The sequence below is a fragment of the Lutra lutra genome, chromosome 1, assembly GCF_902655055.1.
Source record: "Lutra lutra chromosome 1, mLutLut1.2, whole genome shotgun sequence".
Lineage (NCBI taxonomy): Eukaryota > Metazoa > Chordata > Mammalia > Carnivora > Mustelidae > Lutra > Lutra lutra.
The window spans coordinates 74,110,949-74,129,835 of record NC_062278.1 but is presented as its reverse complement, the minus strand read 5'-3'; positions in this window follow the sequence as shown (position 1 = coordinate 74,129,835).

The following is an 18,887-nucleotide window of genomic DNA, read 5'->3' as shown; positions in this document are numbered from 1 at the left end:
TATTTTAGGCTGCATACTTGTTTTTGTCTCTTGTATGTAGATGATTTGTTCTCTTGATTTTAATCCAGGGCACCTAAAGGCATTTTATTCACCTTGTACCTTTCCATAAAAATGCACACAAGAGTCTCTTATCTTCTTATTCCAACGCTCCCAGAATAGATATGTTTTTTCTACCAATTTTTTATTACTCTATTACTTTGACATTTATGTATTGTTGTACTTAGTTTCTTGAAATCATGAGAATATGGTTGCTACAAACATTACTAAAAATGTCTTTCATTTATTTAGCTAGTAAAAGATGGAGAATAAGAGTTGAGATTCAGTAAAGTAGACTTTGTAATGACAAAACTGTTTGTAGTTTATATTGGAACATGAGCCCTGAATCCTTTGTATGATTTTTATAAATAGTTTTGTTTCAATTTAATTTTCTTGCTAAAATATTTCCCTTGAAATTATACATAGATATGGAAGGTCACATATTAAAAAACACCAATATCTCCATCTAAGGAATAATGTTTAAATTTTAAGCTTACATAAGCACAAATTAAAAGTTTTTATATGGCTCATTCTATGTTAAATTTAAAAATGCCACCTAGAACTATCCTCTGTGTGTGTGTTATAGAGGGGTAGAGTGGTTTTTCTCTTCTATGTTGTTTAGAGAAATTGCGTTTACTCAAATAAAAAAAAGTCCATAGATACTAAGATTAGTTGTATAAAAATTCATCCCTAAAATCAATACTCCTTAATATTTTATACTATTACAAGAATTAATAAAAATTTATAAGCCATTTAATTAAAAACATCATTTTTTCAAAAAAAAATGTGGCTCCTGTGCGCTTCTTGGTTCTTTTATATCCATCTCTCATCCCTTCTTTAACACTGTCATCCTACAATGAACACTTGACAAAAAAGTGGCAAGATGTCCTAGGATCTATGGAAGCTTTTTGTTTTGTTTTGTTTTGTTTGCTTTATTTGTTTGTTTAGAAAGAGAAAGCATGTATGCCCATGTGGTGGGGGCGGGCAGAGAGAGAGAGAGAGAGAATCTTAAGAAGGCTCCAGGCTCCACAGGGAGCAGGACTCAGGGCTGGATCTCCTGGCCTTGAGATCATGACCTGAGCTAAAATCCAGAGCCAGAGGCTTAGCCAACTGAACCACCCAGACACCCTGGATCTATTGAAGTTTTAATTAAAATTCCCCAACAAATATCTTCTAGTAGTTTTTAACGTTAAGGAGAAAGAGGTTAAACCTAGTAGAGTAGTCATCTTACTGAAGTATTAATCACAAAGACCCAAGCGAGATTCACCCTGGTTTTCTAAGCATTTCCCCCTTTAATTCCCAAGTGAAGAAATGGATTGAATCTGCGAGGGAGATTTTCTTTCCCCGATTCTTTCTTCCCCTCACTACCCACCCACAGGGGCCTGGGTCCACTCTACACTTAAATTGCTATCCCTTTCCTCCTTCTTTGTATATCAGCCATTATTTGAAAGATCCTGAAAAAAACTGTTCTTACAGAAAAATGTTTCTTCAGTGTTTTGTGTTTATCCTAGATCATTGAAATTCCTGGGGTGCTCTCTCTTATTGTTGCTAGTTAACCTTTGCTGTTCACCTTGCTTGTACTCTTTTTATTGATTATTTCTTGATATTGATTTGAATAAATGTGCTTATTAGGAACAAATAATTCTTTTATTATCTAACTTTTTTACCCTACCACTTTATATCTTAAAAATGAAAGATTTTTGATCCCTTTACTTAAAAAGCCTGCTCTCTGTTTTGCTAATCATATCCTCTTGTTTTCCCGGAGGTGATGCCCAGACACCAAAACACAATTTCTAACCACAACTTGAAAAGATTTTCATGTTATTAAATATTCACATTTTCCTTTGTTTTATTAATTGCAAGAGCAAATTAATTCTACCTTTTGCCCAGGGTTAAGTAGAGAAATACATAAAGCATGTACATAAAAGATTGAGCACATAAACATCTATCTGTGTAATAGTTATTACATAAAGATCTCCAAAGACTTGAGGCACTTCAGCTCCTATATCCAATTGGTCATTAAGTCTTACTGGCTCTTTGTCTAGGAGGCACCGCATCCATTTCCACTACTGCCCTCAACTCAGTACAAATTTCCAATACTCAGCACCTAGCCTCCAAATTGCCCTCACCTTCCAAGCTGGGCTCCCTTTACAATCCATTCTGCACATGAATTCAGGGAGAAAAGTTAGATCTTGTCATACATGAACGTAGAATCCTTCAGTATGTAACTTTAGCTCATTTTTAATTTAAGACCTAAAAGCTCTGCATAATCTTGCTGTGACCTTCCTATCTCTTTGATTTAATCTCATACCAGGTTCTCCTGCGCTCTCTGCCCTCAGTGACCACCTGTCTACCCCTAGGACACACTAAGCATAAACTGTCTAGTGTTTCTTCATGATCTTCCTTTTGCTGGGCCCCATCTTAGCCAGATCAGCCCATGACTGCTTCCCCATCATCGTTCAGAAATCACCATTTCTGCATCCCAGAGAAATCTAAATGATCCATACTAAAGTAGGAACCATTCCTCGTCAACCCAATTGCTCTCTATGCTAAAAGACATCACCCAGTTATATTGCCTTTATAGCTTGTGTCACCAGATCTTTCTTTATCCATTTACTTATGTTTTCTGTCTCTTCCTCTAGTATATAAACTCTATGAGACTACAGCTTACATTCTCACTATTCTTTCTATCCTCACATCTGACACAAAATAGTTTCATTATAAATGGAACCTGAGGTTAGTATGAAGAGGTTACATCAGAGAAATTACAGTAAGAAGCTATATATTATGATTATGGCTATGGTTATGATTATCATTACTATTCTAATTCAGAATTAATAAAACTTACTCTGTAGCTGATATTTAAAAAATCCATAACACATAATGTTTAAAATTATGTACATATGTTAAAACTTACTTTAAAAGACTAGAAATTTGTCCTAGCTAATAAATGACCATACCTTATAATGGCTTTTTGTAGTCCCCTTAGAACTGATGGAACCTAGAGGAGGAGAAAGGTAGAGGGCAGGTGAGGCCCTGCTGAGTATAGAGCTGGACAGAGGGTTCTCCTGAGGCATGGGACAGGGTGGGAGAGGAACTTCCCTCAAGATTTGCTCACTGGCTAGAGATTAGTTTGCCTTATATTCATCCATCGGGGATGCAACAGCTAATTCATTTTCTCTTTTAAAGAAATTACAGTTCTGGGACAGGTCTTAATGCTTTGCTCCTAAATCTTCCATTTTCAGTCTTGTTGAATGCTAATTTTTCAATCTACACTGAAAAGATGTGGCAGATATTTTCCAAACCTAACTTACTTGAAACCTTGATTTTCTAAGATGCACTTCGGCCATATAATTCTATCTGGGCCTCTGGTACATTCTTTTAAGGGGGTGAGAGAGGGAACTAGGGAAATATCATATTAGATAACAAGCACCTGTGCTTCATGGGATTTTGAAAAGTAGAAGTCTAGTGATCCTCTCCTGATAAACAACTAAAATAAGAGTTCATGGTAGATTTTTTCCCCTTTGTGGCAGGATGCCATAAGCATTCTTCCATGGGTTTCAGATCATTAAGTGCATCTTGGAAAATCTATTATCAGCAGGAGAGTGGAGGAATCTGGTTCATCTGAAAATCACATAAGGTTTCAATAAAAATCATTTTGGTAGTATATCTGATAGGCCAGATTAATTTATACTCGAATCTAGAAGAATGGCCTCAAATCTTCATATTATACTATCTTTACCCTCAGAATGGATAGAGAATGTTATTTTTTTATATTATTCACACTGTTTTCTTCTATTTTAAGTTATATACAATGTGTATATAATTATGCAGTTCATCACCCTTAAAAGCTCTTCACCCTATCCCTGATTCTAACTACATTTTTTATCATGGAAAAAAATTAAAAATTCCTCTAATTTAACTAACTAACTAACTAACTAATTAACGAACTATACATATATACTTCCCATCTGGATGAGATGTAAAAATATATCTCTTTTCAAGTTTTAGGTAAAATATACTGCATCTTCAGACTACGTACTCTGTCCCAAATCCATCTCCTACACTGCATTAATACCTAGAAAGTTACCATTGTCAGTCCCAGTTGAGGGCAAACTGAATGTGAAGAATATACCATTATACTTAGAAGCCACCTGGAGAACAAGGGCTTGTCCTGAAGCAAGCTTGTTATGATGAACATCACTCCAAATACAAGTTATTTTGTGCAAAATGAATTTTATGAGTTGTTCTTTCTTATTTCAGATGTCTTGATGGCCCAGATGGTAAAAAAAAATGTCCAATAACTTCCAAATCAACCTAGAGAACGTAAGTCTTCCAAAACACTCACTATCATTAAAGACACTTTAATCTCCAAAGTCTTAGGCTTATAAAGATCAAGTTTCCAATTCATGGCTTACTGACTTTTATCCTTCAAGATGTTCCAAGAAATAAGACCTGACACATTTCAACAATTGATTCTTTGGGCAAAATTACTAGATGACACTTTTATATTGGATCACCATGCTTTTTTTTTTTAAATAATAAATGATATTAAACATTATTTTTTAATCAGATGAGCAGTGAAGATACCATTATAATGCATTTGTTCCACTGTTTGGAACTTCTGCAAAGCTCAGAAAATGACTTACATAAAAATCACCCTCAAAACAAAAGTTTTCCTATTTAAGCACCTACAATGATGAGAAGGCACTACCTTGAAATCAAAAGTCACCTAATTCATTAACTAGTTAAATGTTCAAAAAAGCCCCCCCAGACTGGATATTTTTAAAATGTTTGTATTTCATGTGGGCATTGATATGACTATAGTGTAGGCTTCAAACATTGATGTTTTCTATTCTTCTCACTTAGTCTCCTTTTGTGTGTGTGCCTGTGTGCGTGTGAGTGTGTTCGTGTGACGCTCCCAGTGACTTCACAGCTTCTGAAGAGGAAGAAAAAATATTTGTCTTTACTAATCTACTATTGTGGGATTTTCAAAAACATGCATCTATAAAAGCAGGGCAAATTAAAGGTAACACAATGGCTTTTATTTTCCATTTCCATTTTGGTTTCACATAGTGCTTCTAAGTTTATGGAACTATCAGATTGTTCTATCATAGGATTGATAACTAAGGAAAAATTACTTTTATCACCTTCCTAAGTGACAAAATTTTGCAGCTACTGACTTATAAAAACTCATTCATTTTCATCTGAGGTTGATGTTTCCTGGACAAAAAGGAAACTCCTTTCCTTCTTCATTTAGAAACACTTTCCATTACCTATTCTTTTGCTTCCTTCATGACTGTGTTTGTTTCTTTAAATTGTAAATGGTTAGGTTATTCATCAGGTTGTTTTTCTCAAACTGTAATAATTTTACTAAAAAAATTAATGGAGTGGTTTAAACACCATCATTATCAAACATAATGTGCTTCATTTAGTAATTCCTTTAAATCTTACCATGAAGAAAACAATCTACAGGTCTTCTACTCTGTGAAACTTCTCAGGTCTCTCTTCCCTGGTACACATATATTAGTTCAATGCTTTCTCTCAAATGCTGAACAAATACACCTATTGTAACCCTCATATGCTGATCATAATGGTTTATTTTCATGTCTGTCTTCTCCATAACTCTGACCTCGAATGGTATGGGTCTTGTTCATTTGTTTAATATATTTATATGCTGGAACCAGAGCAATGCTTCACATATACTAGGTAATAATTAAATATTTATTAAAATAAGTGTTTATATTTCCTTATTTTCACCCTTTTATGATTATAAAATGATAAACCTTACTGTGGATTGTTTGAAAATTAGCTAAAAATACCAAAAAAATTTCATCTAACTCTATCACCATAAAATAGCCACTGTATATTCACATCTTAAGTGTTCTTAATTGAATTTGATATATGGTTTCAGATGAATAAACAAGAGCTTCCACAACCCTGAAATAGCCCCTTTCCTGCCCTTGACTGTGTACACTACAACTTACTTAGCAGATTAGGTACTCTTGAAGTTTCTCTTATCTGGGGCTCTTTTGAGTTATTTAAAATCAGTTTCATCTGCATTTATTTAATTAATTTATTTATTTATGTGCAACAAATATCCATTGACCTTCTGCTGTGTTCAGGTAATACCTAGCTCTGAAAAAATAATATTGAGCAAACATACATATCTTTGCCTTTGTGGAACTTACAGATAGGAGAGCAGATGGTAACAGATAATTTATAAAAGAAAAGATTTAGTTTTCAGTTTTAAAAGTGTGAGTCATCTTCTAGGTGGCTGAAGAAAAAGAAAACATGGATAATCTGTAATGTTCATAATGTAGATATTCAGGAATTGTCTGTGCTTGAACATCTGCCAAGGTGACTACATTAAACAACAGATTTTCAATGTAGGTGAAACAGCCTTCTACTGGAAGAAGATACTATCTAGGACTTTTATAGCTAGAGAGGAAAAGTCAGTGGCTGGCATCAAAATTTCAAAGTATAGGCTGACTTTCTTGTTAGGGGCTAAGGCAGCTAGTGATCTTAAGTTGAAGCCAATGCTCATTTACTATTCTAAAAATCTTAGGGCCCTTAATTAAGAATTAAGTCAAATCTACTATGCCTGTTCTCTATAAATGGAAAAACAAAGCCTGAATGACAGGACATTTATTTACAACATGGTTTATACGCAAGAGATCTGTTGTCCAGGAAAAAGTAAAAGATTTCTTTCAAAATATTACTGCTCGTTGACATTGCACCTGGTCACCAAGAGCTCTGTTGGAGATGTACAATGAGAGGAATGTTGTTTTCATACATGCTAACACAACATCCATTGCACACACAGACCAGGAATCATAGAATAATTCCCACCTTCAAGTTTTAGTATTAAAGAAATACATTTTGTAAGATAGTGATTCCTCTGATGGATCTGGCAAAGTAAACTGAAAACTTTCTGGAAGGATTCCCCATTCTAGATGCCATTAAAACCATTTTTAATTCATAGGAAGAGGTCAAAATAGAAATATTGACAGGAGTTTGGACGAAGTTGGTTCCAAACCTCATGGATGACTTTGAGCGGCTCAAGACTTTAATGGGGGAAGTAACCGCAGAGGTGGTATAAATAGCAAGAGAACTAGAATGCAAAGCGGAGCCTGAAGATGGGGCAAAATTGCTGCCATCTCACACTCAAACTTCAACAGAAGAGGAATTGCTTTTTACGGATGGACAAAGAGAGTGGCTTCCTGAGACAGAAACTACCCCTGGTGAAGATGCTATGAAGATTGAGGAAATTAATACAAAGGATTGAGTATGTTAGAAAACTTAGTTGACAGTACAGTAGCAAGGTTTGAGAGGATTGACTTTGATACTGAAAGAAATCTACTATGGGTAAAATGCTATCAAATATAATCACATGTTACAGAGAAATGGTTCATAAAAGAGTCAGTGGTTGGGCAAAATTCATCGTTGTCTTATTTTAAGACAACAGCCACCACCACCCCAATCTTTAGCAACCAGCACCCTGATCAGTCAGCATCCATCAACATCAAGGCAAGGAGCTACACCAGCCAAAAATTCATGGCTTCCTGAAAGCTCAGATGATAGCTAGCATTTTTTATCAGTATTTTTAAATTAAGGTATGTACAGTTTTTAGACATAATGCTATTTCACACTTAATAGACTATGTATAGTATAAATATAGCTTTCATATGCACTGGAAAACCAAAAAAATCAATTTGGCTTATTTTATTGGGATATTCACTTTTTTGCAGTAGTCTGACACAGAACCAGCAGTATCTCTGAAGTGTGCCTGTCCTACCAAACAGCTTTCCAAATTTACACCCACCAGCAATGTGTGAGAGTTCCAGTTGCTCCAATTCACCACTGACACTTGCTATGGTCCACTTTTAATGGGGTATAGTAATAATTTACAGAGATGATACTGGAATTAAAATCTATAATAAGGAATATAGCTCCATGAATAGTATTCCTATGAATTTAAGTTTAAATATTTAATTTTTGTTGATATGTACTTCCCTCTCACCCTCCCCCCACCCCAGCAGTCTGGCATGTACACAAACACAAAACCACCCACATATACCAACAACTGAAATAATAACAACAACTGCTGCTCCTGAAAGAACTCTGTGATTTCCTATTGCACTTTAGCGGAAAAAAAAAAAAAAAAGCCATTCATTTGTATGCTTAGAGAAATTTAGAAAAAAGCAAAACATCCTATTATCTCTAAGAGGATCATTTTAAAACCTCAGAAACTATCTCTAGCCAGTGCTTTCAAAGTCAGCTCAAAGTGCAGTGGGTTGTGCCGAAAACGTTCATTAGTCAGGCACACTGCGAGTTAAATCCTTACTTCTAGGAATCATTTCTAATCATTTGTAATTAGAGTAATGCTTTTGAAAATGTTTGCATTGCTAACCACGAGGAGTTGAAACTCTCTCTTCTGGGAAAGTGAGCAGATGGTGTCACTTCATTTACTTTTTCCCGTTCAGCAGGGAGGACTAAGGGATTTAACTTGTCTTTTCCGTCTCTCCTGCCTGGAGTTTGGATAGTTATCTAGTCTGTGGTCATAGCTCTTGGCTCAGCTATTTCTTGTCCAGTTCCTTTTGTTTGATATTACTTTGATCTTCGCCCAATATCAGCAATGCCTTGCTTGGATGACTCTCTCGCTCTAGCTCTTACTCTTTTCCTTGGCAGGAGTATTCTTTTCTTTTGGTTGTAAGAATCTGGCCAGTAATGAGGTGGTAAGCTCCTGTCGAAGCAGCAGGAGTTGTCAGTGCTCCTTTCTTTCATTAACTTTCTTGGGCTGTAGCCACAACAGCAAGACTTCAGGGACTGAGAATTTAACCTTCTCTAGCACTGATCATTTTTCCACATGGATTCACATGGCCCCATAGCCCCTTGGCCCCTTTCACCACCTCCCTCCCTTCACCCTGCTTTTTATAGATTATCCTGAACTTTCTGTCCAATGCTCTCCAGGGCCACCATGAAATAATACGCTTGAAGTATTTCTTCTTCTTTTTTTCTTTTTCTTTCTTTCTTTCTTCTTCTTCTTTTTTTTTTTTTTTTTTAGTTAACTGCCTTTTATTCATTGTTGTTAAATGAAGAGCACATTCATACAGCTTGAACAAAAAGTGCTGAAATTTCAGATAAGAGCTCTGGCAAATTACCTTTTTTCTTATGAAATAAGCAAGCAATTAGTAACCATACCTTGTAGCATAATGTCATTTATTTTAATCCTAGTAGAAGGAAAATCATTGTATTCTTCTACCTAATACTGATTATATATATGTATATGTATATACATATATAAAATATGAATATGTATACATATATATGATGTAATTAGAAAAATCCCTATCTCTTCAAATAGTGGTCATTCACTTAAATAATCATATCATCACTCCCCACTTGATTATTCTATTTATTATGCCTTTGTGTTTCTGGGATTACAGGATATAGAACTAAAAGCAAGTGTTTTATTGGCTAGTTTTAACTTAAATTATTTCCATTAATTTCCAGTTTGCCATTAGGGACTAAAATGATTTTCCATTCCTTAGATCTACATTGATACCAATTAATATCAATACAGAAAAATGTCCATACTGGGTTCTACTTTCTTAATATGTGCCATTCTGTGCTATATCATAGTTTCTTATTTCCTGGTCTGTCAGTTACTCTAATGTTCCTTCATTTTTACGGGTGCAACTCTCTCATACTCATATTTGTTGGTTGATATATTTCTATCATTTTTCACCACTAGCCACCATGGGCTTTTAGTTAGCCATGGAAAATTAAAAAGCAACTCAACATAGGGCTCTTTATCTCTTAATATTTGATAGCACAAGCAAAATGCCAATCTCAGTCAATTCAGCTTCATCAGATAGATAGTCTACTAGCAGCTTATCTAGTGGCTTAGGCACTGTGGTAATTACCTTCAAGGCCAGAAAATGAATTCAGAAAAGAATACATAAGGAGTTTCAAATTATAAAGACATAAAATTGTAAAACAAAGGTGGAAATAGTACTCAAAATATTTCTCTGTAACTGATGGAGGTGTTTCCTGTAAGGAGATGTAAGGTGTTAAAATATTTCATTTATTTCAGTTCAATAAGATATCAGTTAAAAAAAGGCAAAAGAAACAATTCATTGTATTTCTAAAAATTACATACAAATGATTCCAAGTTTAAAATCAAAATGATATTGCCAAAATTATAATTTTCAATGGTTAATCCCTGTGATTCATTTCCACAGAGTAACTGGTTCTGTTGTAAGCAATGGGACTCAAGGAATTAAAAGGCAGGCATAGTGGAAAGAGATTTGGAGTGAGATCAAGAGAACTTGGCTTAGTCCTTGACCTTCCACTCTGCTCTTAACATCCCCGGGTGACCTTGGGGTAAGTGCCTCATCTTTGTTGTCCTTCCTTTTCTGTGCAATAAGGGATTTTGAGAAAATAAAACGTTATGTCCTCTTAAGCTCCGGATATTTATGATTATTATCTGTGTAAGCCTGGAATTTGCTAAAACTTTGAGTAATTCACACTACGTATTATTTGTCATGTGAGAAGAGCAGGAATCTGAAGGAAATTGCCTAAAATATTAGAAACAGTGACTCCTTCATTATAGATAGAGCTAATTAAAGATGACTGGTTTTGTGATCTTGACACTTCCTAGTTGAAAGCCCTCAGTGGTTCCCTATTGTTCCTTAAGATAAAGATGAAACTCTATCCTGGCCTGCACAGACCCCCTGCTGTTTAGCCCCTATGTTAGTGGAGGTAGGTCAAATGCGTAATGGCTCAACACAATGGCTGTGTATTTCTTGTTTAGCTAATAGTCCACTGAGGAATTCCTGTTGGCAGGATCTTCTTCTAACAGTACCCCAGGAGCCTCGGTTCTTCCCATCTTGTGGCTTTGCCTCCTCCAGGAACTTATAATTTTTTGTATTTAGCTGACAAAGGGAAAGAGGGGGTAGGCCCTGGCTCAAAAGTGTTACTCATTATTTGTGCTCACATGCTATTAGTGGGAAAGAGTCACAGGAACACACCTAAATATAAGGATAAAAGCCTGGTAAATACTGTGTTGGTGAACATCCAGGAAGAAAACAAAATGAATTTGGGTAAAGAGGGAACAGAACTTAATTTACACTTTAGTGAAAACATAATTAATTTCTTTCAATTCCGAGAATGCCTATACTCCCTTCTGCCCCTGGGTCTTCACTGAGAATCTTTTCCCTGTTCACCTGGGTCCAGCTCTCCCCTCTGGTCCCCATTGGTGGTGACTTCCTCTCTGGGCTCACATGAGAGTTTGTTTCTTTTTGACCTTGTACCTTATCATAATACTCATGGCAGTTTCTTTCAATTGGTTATATGTTTTCTGTGCTAGTTTCTATGCTCCTTGAAGGTAGAGGCCATACTTTTTCCTTGCTTGGTTCAGGATTTATGGAAAAAAAGGTGAAAATAGAAGAGGAAGAGGGAAAGAAAAAGATGCAGAGCGTGAGAGCTGGAGAAAACATAGGAAGTAGATAACCTACACAGTCAGGTGTCTTGTGATGTGGTTTTTTTGTTTGTTTTTCACTGAATAGACTAGTTATTTTGGCATGGTATTGTCAGATAGAAAAAATGCCCATCGTTCCTTACGGTTATAAAAACGGATATGATATTACAATATTTTGTTGTATTAGCATAGAGTATAACCACTTTTCTGGAATGACAAGGAAACACTAATTCTAAAGGAAAGGAGCTGCATCTTGAAATATTTTCAGTGCTCCATTCTTGTCTTGCATCTCAGCAGTGTTCTTTTAAGCACCACCAAATGCTTGCTGTCTTATTCACTCTTAAAAAATTCACAGGGCTTCTCTAATCATCTTCATTGAATAGTAACTTTCTCATTCTTACTGTGAGATTCTCAGGCCGTGAGGTGAGAGGCTATATCAGAAGAATGGAACAACGATCAGAAGCATTATGGCTTGCTTTTGAGAGAATTATTTGGAGATTTGAAAACACAAGCAGCAGAACTACCCTTAAATTACTGTGAACCTGTCTCTTTAAAATATCTTAGAGCCGGAGGGCCACACTGTTTCTGAATTTTACATTTACAAATATATGTGTAAAATTCCTTTTTGGTTTCATGAGGAAATGTACTGATAGAAATTGCCATATGATGAATGAAGCAGGTGTGTGTGTCGTCTTTCAGAAATCAATATGGAGAAAATTTAGCAGTGCGACAAGCAGTATTTCTTGAAGCTCAAACTGTAACACATATTAAGAACCCCACATAGAGGTAAGGAAATAAATAAAACTCTACGTTGATAATTTTACTGGCATGTAATCGATGCAAGTCAAATAATCTAAAACTAGGTAATGTATAAATTAGACTACTGGGCTTAATGGACTTCTGGAAGAAAAAAAACACATAATCATTTAAAAATAATTTGAGAAATGCCCTGTTTCAGATATGAAATTAAATTAGTTTATATGATGTATCTTTGGCTTCAAATTCTCACAGAAGTAGTTGATATGTAAATCTCGGAAAAAATATTGAAATATGATTTTTTTTTAATAAATGAAAAAATTCAGACTCCATGAGTCACCAAAGGTTTCCACATCAGTGTGGAAAGCTGCAAAATAGATCAGGAATGGCAGATTTCTATTGGTGCTGCCCATAGTCTATGCTTGGCATAGCATGGATTAAAAATTTAATGAAAGGGGCGCCTGGGTGGCTCAGTGGGTTAAGCCGCTGCCTTCGGCTCAGGTCATGATCTCGGGGTCCTGGGATTGAGTCCCACATCGGGCTCTCTGCTCAGCAGGGAGCCTGCTTCCCTCTCTCTCTCTGCCTGCCTCTCTACCTGTGATCTCTGTCTGTCAAATAAATAAATAAAATCTTTAAAAAAAAATTTTAATAAAAAACATCAGCTGTATTTCTTATACACATCAGAGAGCAGGATTTTGCTTATTAGCCAATCTGAAAAATGTTTTTCATTTAATGGGGAGGTTAAGACTATTTACATTTATTGAAAGTAACAATATGCTAATATATATAGTCATCCTATATTGTTTTAAAAGTTATGTATGCATACATACATATATATGCATACATATAAACACAAACATAAATATACAAAAAAATCAGTTTATCAATAACAGCTTCTAAGTACTAAAATCTTAAAGAATATGAGCAGTCACAGCATTTAAGTACCCAGACAATATTTCAGGGTTTATTAACCTCGGAGTTTTCATTGTTTTAGGTAATTAAAACTTGACCTCCACTTATTGACTTGTCAATCCAGCTGGCGTCAGATACTCCCTACTTGTTTTAATCTTGTATTACTTGTCTATCATGGGTCCAAAGATGAGAAAGCTAAGAATTTAGTTTTTAAGAAAATTACCCTAAGTTTTAGAATTATGCCATATAATTTTATTTTTTAATTTGAAGAGACCAACCTGTCTCTGTTTTTAGTTTGGAGCTAAGAAAAGTGAGGCTTGAGAAACTGAAGTCTAAGATAAAATGGATACTTACTCTGAAAACCAGGATTTTCCTTTGATTTTTAAAGGCTGTTTTCCCAAGATATCTTTATTATTTAGACTTAGTTAAACAAAATGTTAACCCCTTTAAAAGGAAAGACAAATCTTACATTTTTAGACTGGTTTATTTTCATCCATTTAATCTGTCAGCATGTTGACAGTTGTTTCAGATACTTAGCTACTTTTGAGAAGGTATTATTTACATTTCTCTTGAATGACAAAAACAAAAACACAGTATACAGTGATATTTTAATGAAACCAATGTCATCTTAAAGATTCTAAAAAGAAAAAAAAGGAGGAAGCGCTTTCATACTCAACACTAAGGAAACTAATTCTGCTAGACCCTTGCACCTGCTTTAAAGATTTTATTAGAAGAAATGGAATTGGAGATACTTGCCTTTTTTATTAACATCAGCTTAATAGTTCTTAGCACCACCTGTTACCACATTGTATAATCTATCTTTAGGTACTAGATTTTCTCCAGATGTTCAACTTTCTATTGTCTTGGGGATCATGGATGGATTTATTTTATTTATTTATTTATTTTACAGTCCAGTGAATTACAGGTCACATTGTTTGCCTCTGACAAATACACAGACATAGGTAGTTTAAAAACCTTTTATATTAAGAAAGAAAAAAAATTACTGTTGGTTCTGATGAGTCTGCTTTTAGATTTAAATAGCAAGCTAATATGGTATTTCTGAGAACAGGCAATAGGTAGGTAGAAATTTACTGATGTAAATAAACTCTATCAAGCTAATCTTAGAAGTTCCCCCATGAGTCTATTTTAAATATCTTATTCTTACAGATTTTTTTTCCTGGAATTGTCCAGTGTTTTTATGCAAGGACAGTATTGTGCAACTTTAAATAACAACACAAGTATACCAAAGCATGAGATAAACAATCAGTTGGTTTTGTCTATTATTTGACAGTGAAAACACAACTCAGCCATACAGATTATTTTCACAAAATAATCCATTGCATGACCAGGCAACATATATTTTCAGTAAATTTTAGCCAGGATAAAACTCAAGTTGTAGTCATTTTGAAACTGGACTGTTCTTTCTGTGAACAGAAATAAGCTAAATGTGTCAGAATAATCATCTCAGGTAAATTATAAGGTCTCCTTATAATTATATAATTTTATTTTTCCAGAATTTCTTTTTTTTAATTAAAATTTTTTTAAAGATTTTATTTATTTATTTGAAAGAGAGATTGAGAGCACACATGAGCAGGGGGAAGGGCAGAAGGAGAGTATTCCCAGAATTTCTCAATCCTGTGTGGCAATCATGTTAAAGCAGCATTCTACAGAACAGAGTCATTTTAAAAAAGTGGACCTATTATATGAATAGATCATATTAGGGCATATTGTTATAACTGTCCTTTGCCAACTCTTGGAATTTGAATTTCTATATGTTAGACAAGCCCTTTATCCTGATTAGTTGGCCTATAGAGTTTGGGTTGGGTATATCTCTACTAGATGGAGTATAAGGGGACCTGTTTTCTGCTTCTATGAGCTTAAAATTAATTCCAGTCTTCTTTGGAATAAAATGAAGACAGTGCTGATAAGATTACACCAACCTACAGGGGCGAAACCAGGTTTAAGATTTGAAAGGTGGTTAATTCAGACTCCTTTCAAAGTTGTTTTCCCTTTAGTGTGCTGCTAACAGCCAACATGCATTACCTTATGGAGGTTCCCTGAAATTTGATGGCCAATAGTATTAGGAAGATTCCACCAGCTTTCAGAGCCCCGAGCATCTAAAATACAACTCGTTGCCTTTTATAGCATTAAGATGTGGGCCAAGACAGTACTCAAGCATCTAACCTTAGATAATTCCTGATTGCACTTCTTTATTCTGTTCCTATTAGGTTTTACTGTCTTGTTGAAACTAAAGCAAATCTGAGCCTTGCAAGTATATGAGTTATGGTAGTATATGAGTTATTTACTCTGATTTACAGAAAGATTTAAGAGCCTTGACCAGCTTAGTCTTTTCCTACTGCATAAAGACTGACTATTCTTAATTTAAATAATCAGTTTTAACTTTGGTACTTTTGTCATCCAACTTTTCTTTTTTTTTTTTTTAACATTTTATTTATTTATTTGTCAGAGAGAGACAGAGCAAGAGCACAAGCAGGGGAAGAGGCAGGCCAAGGGAGAAGCAGGCTCCCTGCCCAGCTAGGAGCCCAATGCGGGACTTGATCCTCATGACCTGAGCCGAAGGCAGACGCTTAACAGACTGAGCCAACCAGGAGTCCCTGTCATCCAACTTTTCTAATTTAATGACAGTATCTTAGGTGGGGGAGGGAAACTCTCTTGGAAATAAATTATTAAGGAAATGTGGGTATTGTATATATTCATTTTATAAATGAAAAACAACCACAAAAACATATGAGAGAGATACTTGTTGAGATAAAAGATCTCTGCTAGTGTTCTACAAAAAAACCCCCCCAAAACTCCCCCAAAAAAGAAACCCCCCCAAAAAAACAAGGGGTGGGGGTGGGGGATTTTTAGTTTAAATAGTTACCAAAAAATTGCCTGTTTCTTTCATCCTAAATTTTACATCTCAACTGAGGAAACAAACAGAACTTACTATATCTAAACAAGATTTGGTATCACAAGTTAAATGTGGAGATTTAGCTCTCATTGTAGTACAGTTTTAGGGAGAGCAGGAGTTAGAAACAAGTTGTAAACTGATAAAGAAAAACCACTTATATGAAGTTAGACACTTCATATATTTGATTAAAGACCTTTATTCAGTACATACTGTGTCTGTGTGCCAGACTCTGTGCTAGGAGCTGGGGACTATAAACTTTCATTCAGTCAATACATTTATCTTGAGGCCTTACCTCAAGCCAAACACTGTTACAGGCACTGGAGACAATAATAGAAAGAAGAAACAAAAATTCTAGGCTTCATTTAACTTTTGTTTCAATGGGAAAAGTCAGACAAAAACACAATATATAAATAAACTCTGAAGTTTATTATGTAGTGAGTGCTAGTGAGAAAAATAAAGCAGAATAAAAGGGACTTGGAGAACTAAGGGATTATAATTTGTTTAAACTGAAGTATAAATTGGTGCAGCCACTACAGAGGACAGCACAGAGACTCCTTAAAAAATTAAAAATAGGGGCGCCTGGCTGGCTTAGTCAGTTAAGCATCTGCCCTAGGCTCAGTTCATGATCCCAGGGCCCTGGGATCGAGTCCCTCATGGGGCTCCCTGCTCAGCGGAGACTCTGCTTCTCCTTCTGCCTCTGCTGTTCCCCCTGCTTCTGCTCTCTCTCTGTCAAATAAGTAAATAAAATCTTAAAAAAAAAAATAGAACTACCATATGATCCAACAATACTACCTTTAGATATTTATCTGAAAAAAATGAAAACACTAAGTGGAAAAGACATATGCATATCTATGTTCATTGCAGCATTATTTACAATACCCAAGATAAAGAAACAACCCAAGTGTCCATCAATAGATGAACGGGTAATGTAAATGTGGAGTACACACACACACACACACACACACACACATACACACACACATACACACACACATACACAGAAATATTATTCAGGCCTAAAAAAAAGAGTGAAATCTTGCCATTTAAGTCATGAGTGGATGCTTGCTGAATACCTTATGCTGAGCAAAACAAGTTAGACAGAAAAGCAAATACCTTATGATTTCACTTACAAATGCGGTCTAAAAAGCAAAACAAAATGAACAAACAAGACAAAATAAAATAGAAATAGACTCATAAATACAGAGAACAAACTGATGGTTGCCAGAGGGGAGGAGGAGGATGGAAGTAATAGGTGAAGAGGAACCAAGAGGTACAAACTTTCAGTATAAAAAACAGGAGGATGTAACGTACAGCATCGGGAATACAGTCAACAATACTGTAAAAACTATGTGTAGTAACAGATAGTAACTTGACTTAGAAATCAAAAGCTAGTTCTTTGAAAAGATAAACAAAACTAATAAACCTTTAGCCAGACTCATCAAGAAAAAAGAGGAGCCAAAATCAGCAAATCAGAAAGAAAAGAGAAGATATTACAAAGAATACCACAGATACACAAAGGATCGTAAATGACTACTATAAATAATTATACGCTAATGAATTGGACAACCTAGAAGAAATAGATAAATTCCTGGAAATATATAATCTTGCAAGACTTAATCATGACAAAATAAAAAATCTGAATAGCCTGACTAGTAGCAGTGAATTTGAATCAGTAATCAAAAAATACTCAATGAACATAAGTCCAGGACCAGATGATGACACAAGTGAATTCTACCACACATTTGAAGAAGAGCTAATACCTATTCTTTTCAGATTATTCCAAAAATTTGAAGAGGAAGGAATGCTTCCGAACTCATTCTACAAAGTCATCCTAACTCTGACATCAAAACAAAGACAGCACACCAAAAAAGAAAATTATAGGCCGATATCCCAGGGTGCGAAGAGTAGTAATTTTAAATGGGGTGGATTCAGCAAGTGCTCTTTGCAAAAGGAACAGCCAGTATTAAGGCTTGGTGGTGTGAACATGGGGCAGTTTCAAGATCTGTAGAGAGACAGAGAAGTTGGAGTAGGGGGACCAAGAGGGAAAGTATTAGAAGTTGAGAAGTAGTAATGGTGTATCATATTACAGAGGCATTGTAAAAATTTTAGCTTTTACTCTGAGTGAAAGGACACCATCAGAAGGTTTGAACAGAGGTTTTAATCTGACTTAAATTTTAAAAGGACCTCTTTGCTACTATAATGATTTCAGATTGTGACAGGGTGACATGGTGGGGGGCAGGTAGGGAAGTGTGGAAGGAGAGAGTTTCAAGCTCTTGAAGGCTCTTGGGTCTTGTTCAGGAGCCAGATATGTTCACAGATTGTAAAGGTGAATAAGAAAGAGGAATTAGGAGGAAATTGTGGTCTGAAGAAAGAAGCAAGCTCTCCCAGGTTCAAATGCATTCATTTTCAATTCTGCTTGTTCAGTGTTAGTAGATTTTACAGAGTCCTTCTGGGATGTGGAGGCAGAAGAGGACAGAAGGAGGGTGACACATTTTTATTTAAAATATTTATCTTTTAATATTATAACTGTAATACACAATTATAAATAAGTTTAGAAAAGTATAAATTAAAAATCAGAAGTAAAAATTTAAATTTAAATTAAAAATTTATAAATAAGAAGCAGCTATAATGCCATCATCATGAAATGGTAACTGTTAGCATTTTTATTTTGTTCCAGCTCTTTACCTACCTACTTATTTATGAAGAACTAAAAAAAATACTCTTTATGAGTAGGTTCTATTCTTTTCCCTTGAATTATACCAATTAACATTTACCCATATCATG